At 51.9% G+C, this 13,488-nt stretch overlaps 1 long non-coding RNA gene across 1 annotated transcript; it reads right to left on the reverse strand.

Moving 5' to 3' along the window:
• Positions 1–3,787: 3,787 nt before the first annotated feature.
• Positions 3,788–7,155, reverse strand: LOC138924114 (uncharacterized). Its single transcript, XR_011438780.1, has 2 exons — positions 6,010–7,155; positions 3,788–5,181 (listed from the first exon to the last, which is right to left on the reverse strand). It is a non-coding gene; the product is annotated as an uncharacterized lncRNA (long non-coding RNA).
• Between the last annotated feature and the right edge of the window lie 6,333 nt (positions 7,156–13,488).

The following is a 13,488-nucleotide window of genomic DNA, read 5'->3' on the forward strand; positions in this document are numbered from 1 at the left end:
GGCTCTGGCTCTCACTAGCTGTGTGGCCTTGGGCAAGTCTCTTCCCACTTCTGGCCTTGGTTTCTTATCTGCTCAAAGAGAATAGAGGAGAGATGATCCCTGAAGCTCCTGACAGCCCTGCCACCACATGGTTCTGAGGGACTTCAGAACCAAGGTGCTTTTGCAGCACGCCAGTCAGTACAGACCCAGGGCCCCAGGGTTAGGCCTGGTAGGGGCCGAGGCTGCGGAGCATGGTCCAAGGTTTGGCTCCTTTGGAAGCTGCCAAATGTGTATAAAGGACAAGTTTAGGAGTGGCAGTCAGGTTTGAAGGGGATTCAGGTTTAAAGGCCTTGTCTTAACCCTGCACCTGCCCCTCAAAATTGCATTATTGTTTTCTTAGATCTTATGTTTAATTGGCGTGGGGCTCTGAGAACTGATGGAGATGGGAGAATGGAACATCCTCATGAGCCACCCTGTGGTACCACCACAACACTGCGCCCCGAAGCAGAGCTGGAGCCAGGTACTCGGGAAGGCTCCGATTGGTCTGGATCTGTGGGACCAATTGCAGCTGGGGAACGTCACCCACTGCGGGTCCAAGGCCATGTGATGAGCCTTGGAGGTGACATGAGGGGCATGGCTTCCCACTAGCTATCAAGAGAATAGTTCCCCCAGGTACATGCCTGACACCCAAGGATAGGATTCTAACATCGTAGAGCTGTAAGACATCCTACAGGCCAAGGCATCCATGTTTCTGAGGCCCAGAGAGGTGAAGAGATGCCCAAAACCACACCTGGCAGAGCCATGGGCCTAGACAAGGAACTCAAGCATGAGACCCACTGCCCTTAGACCTGCCTGGCCAGAAACTCCTTCTGTCTCTAAAAGGGAAGAAAAGGAATTCTGGAATTGTTTACCAGACCCAACCCAGAAAGCCATAGAACAATGAAGTACCCAGGGAACTCAGAGCGGGCAAGGTGGCTGCCCCAGGCTTCAGGTCAACAAAAAAGAGGCCGCTGACCAGCCCAGACCCAATGGGGTAATCTCCACTCCCCCTGACCACCCTTCCTTGAGCTCTTAGGAGGGTCCGGCCCTTTACATACAGTACCCTCAATCCTCACGCCAGTTCTAGGAGGTAGCCGTTACTCGCCTTATTTTATAGATGAGGAAATGGGTGTCAGAGGTTAAGTGACTTTCCCCAGGTCACATAGCTAGTAAGTGCCAGAGCCAATATTTGAACCCAGGTGTGTTTGAAGCTAAGCATTTATTCCCTCCCCCATGCCCCCATGACCTCTCTGGAGGCCTGACGTGAGACTTAGGGCTGAAGCCCTAAAGCTGATTCCACACAAGTGGCCACTGCCTTCCAGGAAACAGCCTAAAACAAAACTAGATATACCTGAGTACAGGGAAATCAATTAAAATATCAAATAAAAACCTGTGGACAGCAAAGAGATTTTTATCAAACCTTGTGTTGCATGGTGTTGGCAAGATCTTGGCATCAATCAAACCCTCTGGGATCAGGGAAGACATACCCCTGGTCAGCACCCACATCCTTCCTGCAGGGGTCCAGCCCAGACTGACATGGCCCCCTTCCAAGGGTTCAGAAAGAACCAGAGCTGATCCAGGCCCATCAGAACAGGACCAAAGAAAGAGCACTGGATTGGTCAGAAAACCTTGGTTCTAGTTGGGCTCTGTTCTACTGGTTGGTGGTAAGACCTTTGCCTGAGAATCAGCCGTCTGTGCCTTAGTTTTTCTAGCTATAAAATGGGCACAATTCTTCACTCCCCAGATTATCTAATAGGGATAGGGAGCCCGCAATACAAACACAGCCTGTTTCTCAGGCTTGAGGGAGCTAGTAGTTACCCTGGCTGGCCAAACAACTGGTGTGGTGGACAGCAGACAAAGTCTCCAGGTCCTGAGGCCATTCTCAGAGAGCCCTTGGGGAAGGCAGTTCCAAGGAGGCATGGACCCTAGAGCATCCTCTCAGATGCTAGAAGCCATCCTGGCTCAGGAGAGGAGGAGGGGAGATGAAAAACTGCTTATCCTGGCCTGGAGGCCGCTGCTGCTGCTGCTGCTGCTGCTGCTGATGATGATGATGATACTAGTCCTTGAGGGCCCAATCTGGGAGGTACTTCTTATGTTGTATCTCATTAAATGATCTCCACCAGGATTTGGAGTAGCTATCGATATTACATCCCCCCACCCAACCGTGCCAATCCCTCCTTTTAGAGCTTAGCACATGGAGGAGGTGGGAAGATCAAGGTGGAGAACCTGGGGGTTCCAACAAACCACCTCAGAGGTCCATGGCCCACCACGCTGCCTGCATACCCAGGAGGTGGCTCCTGTGACAGGTCAGCAGTGGCACCCCTCTCCTCAGTATCATGGTGGCCCCTTGGTGCTGAGATCTGATTTCGCCATCCCAGACTTGCTTCTTGGTGCAGCCGTGCCCCGCCCTTGCCCACCAGCACCTTGTGACAGGGTTATGTCCACCCCCACCCACCCTTTCCTGCCCCCTCAACTGTGACCTTGAAGCAGACCAAGTTTACCTTTCATTCATCCATCCATTTATTCAATATGAATCTATCAAATGCTTTTTATGTGCCCACAGCCCCCTCCCTGTCACCCCTCACCTGCTTAGTAGCACCCACTGCCCCTCCTTCTCTGCCCTCTCTGCCTCTGTCAAAACCTGCTCTCAGGAAAGAGGCTGATAAATCCATTCACGCTGATAGTAGCTTAATGCGTTCTCTCCCAGGAATATTAACAATTTAACAGGGAACAAAGAGAAGAAGCTGAATGTTGGGATTCCAGCATCGACCAGGGGTGTCCCCAAGATGCCACAACATAGACTGTCTGTTCGACCGCCTACTCCCCAGCCTGGCTTTGTCCCTCAGGATGCCAATGTTGTGTCCTCTCTGCACCCGCCTCCATCCACACAGACACCCAACCCCCGCCCCCAGGCACAGAGCAGGCTCACAGCTGGGACCTCCCCACCTTAGCTCAGCCCCAGCTATCCAGAGCCCCCTGTGCCAGCACCAGCCATGCCTGCTCTCCAGGCACCCACCCGCCCTGCCCACCATCTGGGGGCCAGGCCCAGGGACTGAGGAAGGAGAAGGAGGAAAGAAGAGGTGAGAACCTTCCCATTCCCTTTATTCCCCCACAGTCTGGCCTACACCCCCTGCCAGGAGCCAAGATCCAACAGTATATTCAGCCTGCAGCTGCCACTGGTCATGTGAGCCCATTGCTAGGTTACAGGGACCCAAAAATAAATCCTTCCCAACCAGATTAGAAACTGGGGGCCTCGGATGAACCAGGCTCAAAAGAGTGGCAGGAACACCCACAGTGCATGTGCAGGCCAGGCCTGCTAGGAGGCCGGGGAGCCTTCCCCTGCTGCCACCCCCATCCCTCAGCTGGGGCTCAATGCTGGACCCCAAAGAAAAACTCCCAGAGAGCTCCTGGGTCCTTGGTAACGACATGATAAACAAGTCTGCAGGTGGAGTGGCCCTTCCTCACTAGCGGTCAGGGGCTGCCTGTTCTTCCCATCCAACCTCCCCACCAGTGCCCTGCCCCACCACCGTGCACCTGCAAAGCACCATTAACCATTTGCCCTGTGGCCTGAGGGGCAGTCTGTACCAACTGTCCTTTTCCAGACTCAGGAGGGGAGATCGAGCAGTGGGCACAGCACTGAGCACTTTCACATGAGTAGTTTCACAACCATCTTCTGAGTTAGTTTCAATAACTCCACTTACAGATGCAGAAACTGAGGCCCAGAGAGGTTAAATGACCTTCTCAGAGCCACACAGTTGAGCAGCTGGGATTCAAATTCCAGATCTTTATTTACTAAGTCAGGGGATGGGGCAAGGAAGAGGACAGAGAAGCACGGCAAAAGAAAGGGGGTCCCAAAAACCCTTCCCTGGGGCCTGCTAACTGGGCACTTTACTTGCTCTGAATTGGGGGTGTTGTCTCCCCCTGCCACCCACCTCCACATCCTCCAAGCCAGGCCACAGCCTACCCAAGTCACACGCCTCCTTCTTCATGGCTTTGGACTCTGTCACCTGCTCTGGTCCAGCACCTGGGTGGGCTTATTCCTGGTGCTCAGGCCTGAGGGGGCTCATGTACCAGTCCCCATTGACCATCACCCCTCTGCTTCAGAACCTCGACGTGGAGTCAGAATAGCACAGCTGAACAGGTCATGGGAAGTCAGGTACTATTTTACAGATGAATAAGTTCAGAGAGGGGAAGTAACTTGCCCAAGACTACACAGCTAGAGGGAGAAGGAGACGTGACCAGAATCCATGCCTCCAGATTCCTACCCCTTTTTTTGCCTGCCACTAAGGATGCAGATAGTTGGGGTCCATCACGTCTGGCACTGGGGCCAACCTGTAATTTTCCCCGCACCTGGTGCCGTTCCTCAACCCACAGCATCTCCAAGGCTCTCCCGCTGACTGTTCTCTTCCGCAAAGTGCTCCTCCCCCCAGGAGAGGTCCTGAGGAGGCCCAGATTCCTCACTCCCCTCCCTGTAGAGGTCCTTGCCTCCCACTTCTGAAAACACTCCTTTAGTGTCCTGAAGCCTCGGAGCACCCCATTCCCACCTCCTTTGGCTCCCAGCAGCCCAAACTGCAGGCTCCACTTCACTCAATTCAAGACATGTTTACTGAGCACCCACTATATAGGCAAAGCTCTGTCTAGGGGGTGAGAGAGAGGGACACAAAGATGAAACAAATACAAAGCTTGCACTCTCGGTGCTTACAATCTAGGATAGAGATGAAGCAGGTTGTAAGCTTCAAAGGAGAGTCAAAGTTCTATGGAGATTCAAAGAAAAAGTAGAACCCGCTCCCTTAGGAAATCTTGGAAGGCTTCATGAAGGAAGTGTCATGGGTCTTAAAGGAGGGGTAGGATTTTAACTGGGAGTAATTGAAGGAGGAGAGTATTCCAGGCAGAAGGAGCAGGCCTGGCAAAAACATGGAGACAGGCAAGCTCACGGAATATCAGGGCACTGCAAGGAGAGAGGTACGTTGGCTGGACGGTGGAAGGGCTGGTAAGCCAGACTGAAAAGGCAGCACAGTAAAATGTTTGAGCAGGGAAAGGTAGGGCCACAGACGTGTCCATTTCCTGTCTTTTCGTGAGTCAGTCGATAAGTATTTACTGAACCCACAGGTGCCAGAGAGAGGGGTTGAACTCAAGGCTGGGAATGTCCCTTGTCGTTCAGGTCTAGAGGGAGGAGAAAAAACACATAGGTCTTCCAGGAGATAGTACCTGTGAACATACGACAGAGTGAGCTCAGGAAAGGGGAGGTCAGAGATGAAGTGAGGAGAGATCACATGACACTCATGCTTCCCAGGTGGGCTCTCAGAGCATCGGCCCAGGTCCCCGTGAGTGACCTGCATGTCCATTCTGTGGGGAGGAGGCAAAGGATGGAGTGGTAATTTGAGTGCCTGGAAATTCTCCCCTATAGATCCACGGTGTCCTAAGAAGCCGCCCAGCCTGATCTGCAGGGACACAGCACCTGGACCTCATAGCTGCTCACTCCAGCACGGGCCGCCCAGCTCGCTGCCGGGTTCCGGGGTCCTGGGCTCTGGCCTAAGCGCAAAGAGCTGGGCTGGATTTCCCAGCTGAGGGTCCACAGAGCTCTCCCAGCAGTGCCTGGTCTCTGACTCTTGGGGGCGCCCCTGCTCTACATCCTTGGGCAATCCTCCCTAAGCAACCAGTCCTCAGCCCCGCCAGCCCCACTGAGCACTGGGGCAGCCTGACACTTCCTTCTCCAGGCTGGGCACCACTGGACACCGCTGGGCACAGGGATACAGGCCCTGTGGCCTCTTTCCCAGACATTCTCCTTTCCTCCAAAGTCCTCTCCCTGCATTCCTGACCCATCTAAAAACAAGAGCTTCCCCCTCATTCAACTCTCACGCCCCTATGTCCAAGGAAGGGCCAGACTCCCACCCGCCCCCCCCCCACCGGCTCCTTAGGGATGGAGAGAGGGCTTGTGAGAGTCCCCTCAGAGCCCTCAGAGGGCGCGATGGTCAGCCCTCGCCCACATACCTGAGGAGCCTACTGGAGAATGCTGTGTGAAAACTCTGTCTCTCGGATGGGCTAGCTTGGAAGGGTAGCCACGGATGGTCTAAATCAGCCCTGCCCTGGGTCAGGGGTCCCTGGATGATGAGGAACCCCCTGGGTGGGAAAGAGGAAGACTGCTTCATTTCAGGGCCCCTAGGCGGCCCTGACAGCCAGCAGCCACAAGGGGACAGTGTGGGCCACAGAGCTGAGAAGAGTCTCCTGCAGTCTCCGGACAGTTCTTCCTTCCAAACCCCAGGGGCTTTGTCCCACTCCCTCCTCCCCCCTCCCCCACCCCCCCCCCCCGGGGGGGACTTGCTGTCCTTGGGCTACGACTTTTCCATCCTTTTGACCTCCTACAATCTTGGCTGGGAGGGCCAGGCAAGAGGGCCAAGGCTCCCAAGAGAAAATCCCTCCCACTCCTAGGAGGTGATTAGGAAGAGATGGGCCAGCTGGCATCCTGGAAACACAAAACGCGGAGTCCGGAGCTGCATCCGCATGACAGAGCAGTGCACTTGGTGCTCCTCTCTCAGCTTCTCCAAGCCCCAGCTTCAAATGAGGGGTTGGGCTAGGCTTGTAGACGCTCTCGAAGGTCCTCTACAGCTCTCGATTTTGAGTCTGAGTCAGCAGCTGCTGTCCTTGAGTGGCTTCTCCTGCAGGCCCTGACAGCTTGAGAGATTCAGGGTGGTAGGCAGGGGGTGGGTGCAGGAAATAGCAGTGGGCTCTCTGCTGTCCACAAACCAGGTCATTCCTCTGGGAATCACAGTCAGGAAGAAATTCAGTCCTAGGATTGGGAAGGGGCCCAGGAAGTGATGACCAGGGTCAGCTGGGCCCCAGAAAGGCTCCTCTAAGGGGCTCCATCTGATTGGTTTGTGTGCGACTGCGTGAATGGTAGCAGGGCTGGAGGCTGGCTGAAGAATGTCCCCTCCCATGCCCAGGCTGCCCCAAAGGCCTCAGGGCCAGATCAGGCTGCCGTGAAGTGGAGGCTAAGAAAAACCTAGACCCCCTCCCCTCAACCTTTTCACTCCAGCCTCCCCAACAGTCGCCTTCTCTTCTTCTCCCCGCATTACTCTGACTCCTGCTTCCAGCTCCCACACTCTCCCCCCAGGAAGCAGAGCCCACAGCCTCGATTCTAGGGGACGGTCCCTGCCTGGCCTTTTTATCTCTGGACTTGCTGCCCACCCCCATGCCTCTAGACCAGCTCTGTTTCCTGTGCCTCTTTGACCCAGGGCATTCTCTCCTGGCTCCTGTAATTTCACACCAGGCATGTGGACACACTCTGGCCAGCACCTCAGCTTCCCTGATGGGGCATCTGATCCAGCACCTGGGGCCTGATCCCACCCAGCTTAGGGCGTGTCCTGCTTCTTGTATCCCATTTCCTTTCTTTGATGGCCCCATTTCTCATTTTTTTGTCTCTTATTTGGTTCCCCTCCTTTGATCTCTCTCATCTGCTCTCCTATCCTGTTCTCAGAACTCTCCAAGTCTCAAGCCTCTTTGCCATGGGCCTCTGCTCCCCTGCCTGGTTCTTTGCCTCAGTGTACACCTTTCTCTTTCCATCTCTCTCTCCACCCTCACTTCCTCCTCTGCAGTGAGCACATTGAGAATCTGATCCATCCCTCCCTGGACTGAGGGTATAAATAGCAGAGGGAGGCTGGGCTAGGAGCCAAACTTGCTACCAGCCTCTCCTTTGCAGCCCTGGGCTTGGGCATCTGGGACAGTGGTGGGGAGGGTCCTGGGCAGGGTCTCAGGAGCAGGGAGTTGAAGGGTTGGGATTGAAGGTCACCGTACAGAGTGACAGACACAGGCAGAGCAAGCTGGGGGTGCGGAGCTTCCCATGCAGGCCACATTCTCCCCACTAGCCCATCCGCCCCCACCTAAGATGGTAATGGGCTCCCTACTTCTGCTGCTAGAGGAGCTCTGGGTCAGAAGACTCCCCAGGGCCACTCGATGGCCCTGCCCCCTCCTCGGGGCGCAGATGCATGGGCCCAGGTGGCTGCCAGCAGACAGCAGCTGGGGACTGGAGTGGAAGTGGTGCCCTCAGGAAACAGGCTGCACTCTTACCCCAGCCAGCTCCCCGGCCTAATTAGAGACCAGAACGGGCATTGATCGTCCCTGAGCTCATTATGTCACAGCTGGGGAACAGCTGGCCAGTTTTTTCCAGGCCATTAGCTGCGCCATGAGGTGGAGAGAGGGAGGGGGCGCGGGAGCAGGATCAATACCCCGTCTGTCTGTGGGGGAAGTGGCCTCGCATCTGCCTCCTTTGGCACCCTAGGCTGGGCTTCTCTCTGGGGCTGCATGCGGGCTGAGCTCCTTGGAGTTCACATACAGAAGCTCAGCTCTTTTCAGCCTGGAGCCTGGAGGGGTGGACTCTGACTCAGGACTTCTGGGCTGACCCTGACCAGGCCCGCAGGGACCCTCTGAGTCTTCTCTCTCGGGATTAGAAGGCAGGAAAGAGGTTCAGGTTACCCGTGTTGGTCTCAGAGGAGACCTTGAAAGTTCAGCTCCTCCCCACGCCCACAGCAAGATGACACCTAAGGCAGCTGTTTCTGCTGGCCCCAGGCCCACCTCTCTGTGCCCCTGGGCTCAGCCAGGTCTGGTTTCCCTTGGAGTGGGGAGACGGTAGGGGATGCTCTGACCCCTGGGGAATGACGGGTGGTGGAAGGAGGGAGGGAAGAGACAATCTCACTCTCTTTCTCCCTCTCCCTGGTCCAGGAAGCAGGTCAGCTGGGCAGGAGGAAAACTGTCCACACAGCCTGACCCCAGGAGGCCCACTGTCAGAGGGGAGTTCAGCCTTATTTCATGAACTGACTTTCTACTATGGAGTTATAACAGATCAAGGCTGGAGGAGACCCTCAAAATATCCAGAGCCACGCTCTCATTTTACAGCAGGAGAAAGCAAGCTCTATATGCCTTAAGCTCTAACCTGCCCAGCTGACTGCTGTCAAGGGCTTCCTTTAGTTCTCTCTGTTCCTCTCCTGTTTGCTACTATAGCCCCGAGGTCTCCCGGGCACATGTCCTCAGGTCGCTGGTGAAAGCTTCACTCACCGGTAGAATTGTGGGGACTGCTGGGCACCCCTTCCTCCTGCCTCCACTCCCATCACCCCTCAGCACCACCATGGGAAACAGCACCAATTGCTGGAAGTGCTGTTGGGTCCAGCTGCGGGGTTCCTGGGCCATTTCCCTACCCTGCTGATAGAGGCCAGGCTCTGCACAGTGCCTTCTACTCCCCAAAAGCCCCACTGTAGCCTCCGTTTCCAGACTCAGCAGTGAATAGAGCACAGGAGTCAGAAGGCCTAAATTCCAGACCCGAGTTCCTCCCACGCCCAGCTCCAGGTCTGAAGAGCTGGAAGACTGATACAACTAGAGGGACACAGAGGGCAGAAGGGCCCTTACCATTGATGCCCCACGTTACAGGTGAGGAACCTGTCCCAGTGAGGAGAACTGATTTGCTCAAGGATACCTAGCTGGTTAGGGGCACACCGAGACCAGGTTCGCCAGGTGGTCAGTGTTGGTTTCATTCCCTTACAGGGCCGTGGCTCTAAGTTCCAAAGGCCACTGATTAAGCTCTAGTGGATCACCCTTGACCCATCAGAAAGTCCCAACAGGCCCGACAAACCGATCCCCAACAAACCCAGAGTGCACTTCTTTCTCAGGGCTCTCAAAACACAGAGGGGACCAGGGGCTGATCAGAATGCACACTGCTCACACCACTGCTGCCAGAAGTAGCCCTTTCTGCCAAGAGCCTCGTCAGGTCCGGAGCAGCTGCTACCCAAGGGATTGCGCAGAGACCGGCTGTGCTCTGTTATGTCTGACGCTGATTTGTCTGTCTGGGTCCAAGAGGTTCTTAGGGCGGGGGGAGCCTAATGATAACCTGGCATTGCTGGGACTTCCTCCGGCGTGATTCACAGCAATGGAGTGAATTAGAAGAAATCAAGTATTGCTCCTTCTGCCGGTGTTGTGAGGAAAGAAATGTCTACGTGGACTCGAAGATGACACAGCAACTGGCCTAGGAATCAGAGAGAGCATGTAAATGAGTTGCTGGGGCCAGCTTCCTGAGGCCACTGGCAGGATAGCTTCATATTCATTTTCTTCTCTCTTGGCTCCAGAACAGGGAGGGACAGCCTTAAGCGGCAGGGGCTAAGATGCTGAACCCCTGTGGTTCTAGCCAGAACGTGTGAGGGAAGGGGGTGGCCAGACATCCTGGAGAGGGGACCCTAGCATGGGGTGCTTCCTGGTGGGGATCACTGTGGCAGAAGAGCTCTAAGAAGCCAAGAGCACAGGAAATAGTGCCCCCGAGGCAGGAAAAGGAGTGAAGGAGGTGCCAACAGCAGAACATCTGTGGAGAGGAGGGCCATAGTTGAAGTCCTGCTGGGTGTCCCGGCAGTGCCATTTCATAGCTCTGTGGACTGCAGCACATCCCGGCCTCTCAGACTGTTAGACTTTCCTGATCTGTGAAAAGATGCAGAGAGCAAGATTTGCCTCACAGGTTGCTGTCACTCTAAAGGTCACAGGAGGGAATGTCAGCGAGAGGCTTTGGAAAGTGTACAAACAAGGACGATGATTTTTATTACCCCACAATGCCGTCTACCAGTTCATCTGTAGCGTGTGGCATTAGGACCCTGATTTCTAAGTTGTCAGAGAATGATTTGGTATCATAACATTGTAGATACAAGTATTTTTGTCAGGAGTGACAGAAGCAAAGGGGCTTTCCTTCTAGAAGGGAGTACCCAGGCCCCACTAGCAGATGTTTATGAATCTATAACAGCATTCGGCAGTCCCCACAGGGTCTCTCTGCTCACAGAGAAGGTGCCTAAAATCAAGGCTTCCAGGATGTAAGTGCATGCACACACAGGGACACAGACACACACACCTGGCGCTCGCCAATGGCTTTGCTGTCAATTGTCCCCCTTCCTAGGTGCTGGGCCTCTTCACTTCTCAGTCCATCAAGGGAGTAATCTCTCTGAGAATAACAATGTTGCGATGGTAACTGGATGAAGAACTGAAAGAGATGTCAAGACTGAAGGAGCTGCATTCATTAGTTGTTTTCTGGGAGAAAGAAGATACTACTAATGATTTATATTTGGTATCATGTTTTATGACCTACAAAGGACTGTCACATATATTATTATTTAAGCCACACGGCACTCTTAGGAGACACAAACTATTATCTGAGGCTCAGAGAGGTGAAGTGTCTTTTTCCAGATCATCCAACTGATAGGTGACAAGATCAGGACCCAGTCAAGGTCATTTATTCCGAATCCTGTCTGCTTTCTATGACACTTTACTGCTTCTCACCTCTTGTTAACTTCCAGCTCTCACCAAGCCGCGCTCCTACCTGAGTCCAAAAGCACAGACGTGCTGTATGCTATACAGTCGATGATCTTTTTTAACTTTTTATTTTGAAATAATTTCAAATTTACAGAGAAGTTGCAACTAGGGTATGAAGAACTTTGTACGCCTTTCACCAAGTTCCTCAATTTGTTTTATGTTTCAATTTTACCACATTGCACAAATTTCCTCCCATACCCCCCACCCGCATCCTGTATGTTCATATGTATGTAATTTCTGATCCATTTGAAGATGATGCCCCATTAACTCTGAACACCTGAGGATGTACTTCCTAAAAGCAAAGACATTCTCCTACATAACCACAGTATAACACCACAATCAGGAAACTAACATTGATACAAACTACCATCTAATCCAAAAACCCCATTCAAATTTCACTGATTGTCCTAACGACATTGTTTATAGGCCCAGGATCCAGTCCAGGATTGTGTGCTGCATTTAGTTGTTTTGTCTTTTTAGTCTCCTTCAATCTGCAACAGTCCCTCAGTCTTTCCTTATCTTTCATAGTTTTGAAGAACACAGTCCAGTTACTTTGTAGGATATCCCTTGTGTTGGATTTGGCTGATGTTCCTTACAAGTGGATTCAGGTTATGCATCTTTGTCAGGAATGCGAGAGAAGTGGGACCGTGTTCTCAGTTCATCCCCACGAGAGGCACATGGGGTCGATTGCCCTCTTTCAGGGATGTTAACTTTTATCACTCAGTTAAGAAGATGCAGCCAAGTTTCTCCACTGTAAAATCAGTTAGTAAGTATTGTATACTCATCAATGAGTAAGTATTTGTGGGGAGACCCTTTGTTTCTCATCAAACTTTCACCCACAAGTTTTAGCACCTGTCGATGATTCTTGCCTAAATCATTTATTACTATGATAGGTGCCAAATGGAAATTTTCTAATTTCATCATTTTTTCTGTATTTATCAATTGGCATTCTAATGTAAGATAGTGCCTTCCCTTCTCCCCATTTATTTATTATATCTGTAGTAACTGATCCATTCCTATTTTATTCAATGAGTTACAATCTAATACTAAAATTATTTATTTTTATGCCTAAATTGTCCCAGACTTGGCCTGTGGGTGACCCTTCCAGCTATATGATGTATCCTTTTGACACTTTCCCATCATTCTTTGAGCACTCCCTTACTTTATAGCACAAGATGCTCTAGGCTCATCTAGTAATTCCTAGGCTGAGGAGTCCTGGTTCTTTTTAGTGGAAATTGGTAGTATTTAGAAGCCAAGATCTGGATGTTTGGTGTGCTGACTGCTATTGGGGCATCATTTTTTCTAGGACCTGTCAGTAGAAAGAGCTAGAAATATATGTACACACATACACACAGACAGACACATCTACATCTATTTATCTATATTAAAAACATGAATTCAAACTAGTTACCCTAATTCTGATCTAATACCACAGGGTTTATTCCCTTTCCATAAATTTAACTCCTTTCATTAACCATGAGAAATATGGCTCCCATTTTCCTCAATACATTATCTATTTTCTCAGTTCTTCTGCTTGCAATCACTCTTCTAACCATACAGGCCACCTTCTCTGCTCCACACTGACCAAACACACTGGTGGGCTGGCCAAATTCTAGCCTAAACTCCTGTGCTGTGCTGGCTGAATCCTCCATCAAGATCAAAAGGAAAGGGGAGAGGGAGGTCACATTCTATAGTTTTTTAAAGGATTGGATTTATTGAAGTTTGCCTTCATCGCACATTGAAATCAATTCCACAGTCATTCAGATACTTGTCACATAACCCAAAGATGTCTGTTTCAATAACAGAGCACTTTTAATGTTTCTAATAAAGTAATAGAGCCAGTATTTATGAAATTATTTCTACATTAATCTGAAAAACAGATTGTAATATGTGTGCATATATTCATTCATTCTGTTTTTGTTTTTTTGGTTTTTTATGAGGAAGATTAGCCCTGAGCTAAGATTCGCTGCCAATCCTCTTTTTGCGGAGGAAGACTGGCCGTGAGCCAACATCCATGCCCACCTTCCTCAACTTTCTATGTGGGACACCTACCACAGCATGGCTTGCCAAGCAATGCCATGTTCGCACCCGGGATCTGAACCGGCGAACCCCGGGCCACCGAAGTGGAACGTGCACACT

Source organism: Equus caballus, chromosome 5 (genome assembly GCF_041296265.1).
Source record: "Equus caballus isolate H_3958 breed thoroughbred chromosome 5, TB-T2T, whole genome shotgun sequence".
Taxonomy (NCBI): Eukaryota; Metazoa; Chordata; class Mammalia; order Perissodactyla; family Equidae; genus Equus; species Equus caballus.